We start from the raw sequence: 6,874 nt of genomic DNA, 5'->3' as shown, positions 1-6,874 counted from the left end.
CCATATTAAAATTTAATTGATAAGCACGTAAAAACTTCAATACTTACAATATAACAATATGTTTAACCATCAATATTTCACTTCCACTTTAACATAGATATTATTAACTTTTAAATAGGATATGTTATAAAACCATGGACCAATACCATTGTTCATCACTACAACACGTTTAGAAACCATCTCTCATTTCACAATTAAAATATTTTATTTGAATGTAATTTTATAACATTTTTTTATTAAATCAAAAAGAAAAAAGATTATAATTGATTGTGAGATATATCTACACCCTTTATCACATTAAAATATATCATCTTAAATTCATCTTAATTTCGGACCTAGCAAACACAAGGATGGATCAAATCTCTTTTCAGTCTAAAAGAGGTTTTCATTCATCTTAACTCTGGATCTACCAAGTGCAAAGAGGGATCAAATCTCTTTTCAGTCTAAAGGAGGTTTGCATATAAAGTGATTTGATCCCTCTAGAAGCTTGGTAGATCTAGAGTTAAGATGGATTTATGTTTGTCTAATTTCCCCTTTAAATAGGTTATATTCAATATGAATACCATGGGTTCTCAACACCATGGGCCATTTTTATTTTTGTAGGGCTATTTTTATTTTGTTATTTTATTTTATGATGACAAGATTAAAATGTTTACATTACATTAATCTTTTTATTTATTTGATTTTTATTTGGTTTGATTTAGTCAAAATGTTGAACATTACATTACAACATCACTACCATAATAGGATGAAGAGCACCTCTTGACACAATAAGATACAAATAGTAGCTACAAATTAAGATCGATTTTACCATATAAATTAAAATAATAATTTTTTAACCATATTTAAATTCCATTAATAAGCACATAAAAACATAATACTTACAATAAAATAATATTTTCAACCATGGATATTCACTCCACTTTAGCATATATATAATTAACCATACTATACCATGGGCGAATACTATGGCTTATCAAGACCACATGTCCAAAAACCATCTCTCATTTCACAATCAAAATAATACTTACAATATACCAAGATTTTAAACCATGGATACTCACCCCCACTTTACCATGGATATTATTAACCATACCATACCATGGACCAATACCATGACTTATCAATAGAATGTGCCCAAAAAACATCTATCATTTCACAAAACGCACACACACACAAACATACATATACACACACATATACAAATTGTTTTCATTTTGTGCCGAGAGACACTCTCCATCCTAATATGAAAGAGATTTTGTAGTGTCCTATTATGTTGTATTATCTAAAAATTTTGACTCAATAAAATTACATAAAACCAAAAATAAAAATAAAAATTAAACTAAAAAATGAAAGTAATAATTAAACTAGCCTAGATCCATCTTAACTCCAGATCTATCAAGCTCCAACAGGGATCAAATCTCTCAAGTAAAAACCTCTATTCAAGTTTTGCACTCATAAAAGAGGTTTGCGCCTCAAGAGATTTGATCCTTCTCAACGCTTGATATATTTGTAGTTAAGATGGATCTAGATTGATTTTAAAGAAATGTCTCTATATTGATCGAGAAATAAGCCACAAACCATTATAAAACTAAGTCTCAGTTAATCTAACTTTGAAAGATGTCTCCATTAATCATCAATGACACAAAAACTCTTAATTTATAAGAAAGGCAAAATTACTTGCATTGTGGATTCTATAAATCTATATATCAACTAAATCATTAAATAAGAATAAGAATATTACATGCATTACATAATAAATTTTTTTATATGATTATTTATTTTTTAAATCTATTTTTTATCAAAATTATTTTTAAAATGATTTAATTTTAATTTTAATATTAATCACAATTATATATTTATATATATATATATATATATATATATATATATATATATATATATATATATATATATATATATATATCCATCCTCAAATCTTGCTTATTTGTTTATCTTGTTATTGGTACATTAATCCTTATAAGCATTTCAAACTTATACACATTTATAGCATATAACATAATGCGGATATTATTCATATTATCATTAAATCAAATATCAAACTAATTTAACATATGGTAATTACAATAATAGTTAAGAGTATTATATGTACAAAAATGTAACAACATAGTTTATTATTCTTTTGCTTTTAATTATGTTGTGTTTTGAGATGTTCTACAACTGAGTATAAGGGAGATGTGTAGGAATAATGTAAAACAATATGTCAACATTTTTAAATGTCGGCTTAATATGCTGAATTTATTTGAATAAATTGAAACATAAAATATATTACTAGCACAATCACATTATTAAATGTGGTTGATTATTTATATTAATAATGAGAATAATAATTCATAAATAGATAAATATAATAATAATGCAATAAGAATAATTATATTACAAAGGAAATTTATAAAAATATGATAATATTATAATAATATGATTAAATTAATGATATTGTCAATAATAATAATAATAATATTGAGAGATTTATTTTCACAAAGCGACATTGGACCATGGTAGACCATGGTTTATTTTCATATTGAGACAATCTTTGCCACAATGCGACCATGATTATTGACAATTATTGACCATGATTGATGATGGTATATGATGGTTGACCATGGCTCACGATGGTTGAACATGGGTGACGATGGTTCACCATGGTTGATTTTCATATTAACCATGACTGACCATGGTTGACCATGGTTGATTATCATATTGAGACAATATTTGTCACAATGTGACGTTGGACCATGGTTGATCATGATTGGCCATGGTTGATTTTCATATTAATCATGAATGACCATGGTTGACCATGACTGAATGTGATTAGCATTGGTTGACCATGATTGATTTTCGTAGTGAGACAATCTTTGTCCCAATGTGACATTGGACCATGGTTGACCTTGGTTGACTATGATTGAACTTTGTTGACCATGTTTGACCATGGTTGATTCTCATATTGAAATAATCTTTGTCACAATCAGACATTGGACCATGGTTGACCGTGATTGACCATGGTTGATAACGGTTGACGATGGTTGTATATTGTTGATCTTCATATTGAGACAATCTTTGTCACAATGTGATATTAAACCATGGTTGACCATGTTTGACCATGATTATATACCAAGTGGATTTATATTAAACCCTAGGATTAATATTTTTTCTCTGTAAATACTAATTCTATTAAAAAAGGGGAAAAAATATGTACAATGAGGTCAAGCCCTCAGACGAGGCCAAGGCCATTCCTCAACCAAAAATTCAGGGACAATACAGTTTAAACTATCAACCAGATTTACAATACAGACCTCAGAGATTTGATTTCGGTCCCTGACATATTGACAAAATTTACCCGGACTACAGTTATCATAACCTTCAGTGACCTCAAAAACATAGTAGCGCCTAGCATAGCTGTCTTTAAAACAAAAATTGAAATATGTGTTGGCTGGAATTGCTACCTGAAGCATGAGACTGAAACAGACAAGATCAAAAAAGCATAACATGTGCACCCAGAAGAGTTTAATCCGCATGACTTGGAGAAGCTTGCATATCCTCCTTCGCCTGGCTTGGAGAGGCGACCCAAGTAACGAACCCGTCTTTGTCCAGAACCGACGCTCCATCAGAATCAGTAACCAATTGTAAACAACCAGTTGCTCTTTGAGATGGCTCGCAAACAATGTCATCTTCCTTAGTGGGGTCAGGCTGCTGAGGCGCTTCCGGGACAGGGGCGTCCTCATGCATACGGTCAACATGAAACACCAACCCAGTCATATCCCCAAGAAGAATGCTGTTATCCTGAGAATGTGTGGAAGCGGGAGGAGTCGAGCTGAGCTGGTTGCTCTCCTCCTCTGAGATAAAAACTGTGAAATTCACTGTCACCACAGGCCTGTTGAACCGACTTTAGAAAATAAATCTGGAGGTCTGGTAAGAGTTATTCAGGATGGTCCTCTCTTGGTTTGAAAGCGGAGATGAGGAAGGGACTAAGGCAATTGGGGCAACCTGCTGAGGAGCAGATTGAGAAGGGCGAGCCCTGATTCCAGACCGACCCCCCCGGACGCAGGATACCTCGACTGCGAGGCATTGTATCAGAGGCAAAAGGCCTGAGAGATCGGTTGAGACAGAGAAAACTTGAAATGGCTGGAGAGCTGCTGAAATCCTGATGATTCCAGAGCCGAGCGAATAAGTCGACAGGAAAGACCAAACAAGGAAACTGAAGCGGCTTAGCTTCATATAGAACAGAGTCATTAACTGCAGCAGAGGAATTAAGCCAATCCATGTTAATGAGCCGAATTGAGAACAGAGTAGCCATGCTCGCATTGAAATCCAACTCGCTTCGAGACTGAACAGGCTTTAATTCACCTGCCATGAACCTGAAACTACCTCCGATGACGCGTACCCTGTAGACCTTCCGCCTGCCATCCGTCAGGCCAGGTGTCTGCGTGGCATGCTCGATCATTGATTGCAGATGTGATCACCCGCATCCGGGTGCATATCCTTTATCTGAGATTTGTCCTGAGTGACAATTTCCTGGACTTTGGCGATTTGGTCCCTGGAAGCTAAGCTGGCGATAGTACCTTCAAAGTAACCATCCTTAGCATCCACTCCAATGTTGGCAAGAAGATCAGCGAGCTTATTTCCTTCCCTTCTGGTGTGTTTGAATGTGATTGCTTGGTGCTGAGAAAGCCAGTGATTTATTAGCTCAAGCCTCTGGGCCATTCTCCAGCTATTGCTTACCTTGTGAATGGGTGAACCGTGTTGAAGCTTTATGATCATTCTGATTATGATCTGCGAATCTCCTTCTATAATGAGAGGAAAAAAATCCCTTTCATGGGCTAATTTGAGACCTCGCCATAAACCCTCCAATTCTGTAGAGTTGTTGGTGTCCCATCCTATCGAGCCCATGAAGATGCATTGAGGATCACCATTATGGTCTCTGAAAGCCCCTCCGTATCCTGCTTTCCCTGGATTTCCTTTAGAGGCTCCATCAAAGTTGAGCTGGAGCATGTCTAAGGGCGGCGGAGTCCAATTGCTTGATTCCTGACTTTGCATATTGGGGTTCTTTTTATTGATTGAGTTTTGGTTTATCTGAAGCCTCCAATTGTCCCATACTGTTTTTTCCTGAGGTAGTGTGGGAAGATCTTCTGAATGCCATTCTCTGATTGATAGAGTCTCCATAATGTTCTGATGAAATTTGTTCCAGATTTTTTCTAGAGGCATAGTTTGATCTTTGAATATTCTTCTGTTACGCTCTTTCCATATGTTCCACATCAGTAAGCCAGGTATAAGATGCCACAAGGTGTTAAGGAGATTGCTTTGAAATGGCTTTTGACTCCAATTGCGTATGGTGACTTTGAGGTCTCCTTGCACTCTTCCCTCTTTTTGACAGCGGAAAGCAACCTTCTCCCATAGTTTCCTCCCAGTTTGACAAGTTTGCATAAGATGAAGGGCTGTTTCCTCCTCTTGCCTGCACATGTGACATATAGATGGTCCCGAGAAGCTTCTTTTCCTGAGATTATCCCACGTTAGAATTCTGTTGTGACAAAGAAGCCATAGAAATGTAGAAACTTTCGGCCAATTGGAAGTGTGCCAAATTTTTTCCCATAAGTTATCTTTGTTTAGCTGCTCTTGTATGATTATGTTGTACGCTTCCTTTGTAGTAAAAATTCCTTTCTCTTCATAACCCCATCTTTAAGTGTCCATTTCTTCCGAGACCATGATTTGCCTCTTTTGTAATTTTGTATTGAGAAGTTGCTAAGTTTGTGCAGAGCTATTCGGTAGAAATTGATTTGCATTTTTCCATTGCCTATATTCTTGAGCTGTAGCTGTGTTCCAAAATTGATTGACCTTGGCTAATTGATTTATCTCCCGCTCTGCAGTTGGAAGGTCTTGGAGAAGGTCTCTTATTTTTGGTAATTGCTGCCATGAGTCCTCCCAAAAAAGAGCAGTGGTTCCACTTTTGATTTCCCAAAAACTGTGTTCTTGTATGAGATTTCTGTGTTGTATGGCTGAATTCCAGATTTCCGATCCCATACTTATCTCTGTCATTCGTATTCTTTCTTCCATGGGGCAGTTGCTTGCATATTTAGCTGTCCAAAGGGAGGCCCATGGAGTTTTAGGATGGGCAAGCCATCTCCACCAGATTTTTGCACCCATTGCCTTATTGCTGTGCTCAGGATCTCTTAGACCAATACCTCCTGCTTTCTTAGGAAGACAAACTTTATCCCATTTAATTAAAGCCCATTTACGATTTTGGCCTGAGCCTCCCCACAGAAAGTTGCGCTGGAGATTCTTGATTTCTTTGAGAACCCATTTGGGGGCAGCCAGGATGGAGAAAAGATAGAGGGGCATGGAGTGAAGGACTGCCTTGATAAGAACGATTCTGCTTGCCATATTCAGAGCCCGATTAGTCCAGAGGAATAGTCGAGTCTCTAGTTTTTCCAACAATTGCTTCCAGGAAGAATGTTTAAGAGCTGAGGCCATTAGAGGGGCACCGAGATACTTGGAGGGAAGGGATGCACTGGTGAAACCCAGAATTCGACCTATGGCTTTCTGGGTAGGAACAGGGGTATTAAAGAAGAAGATTTGGGATTTGACTCGATTGATAAGGGCACCAGAAGCATCAGAGAAAGTTGACAGGATTGATTTGAGGAGGCGAGCTTCCTGCACCGAAGGATGGCCAAAAAGCATATTATCATCTACAAATTGCTGGTGGGAGTAGGCAGGGGAATTGTTAAAAGAAAGACCTCTTAATTGCTGATCGAGCCTAGCAGCGGTGATGCTTCTACCCAATCCCTCAGCCATTATTACGAAGAGAAAGGGAGACAAGGGGTCTCCTTGCCTTATCCCTCTGGAGGGACAGTAAGTAGCC

This window comes from Pinus tabuliformis, chromosome 6 (genome assembly GCF_031772625.1).
Source record: "Pinus tabuliformis cultivar Carrire ecotype Pingquan chromosome 6, CPIR1, whole genome shotgun sequence".
Taxonomy (NCBI): Eukaryota; Viridiplantae; Streptophyta; class Pinopsida; order Pinales; family Pinaceae; genus Pinus; species Pinus tabuliformis.
The sequence above is the reverse complement of the archived record's forward strand: the minus strand, read 5'-3'. Positions refer to the sequence as shown.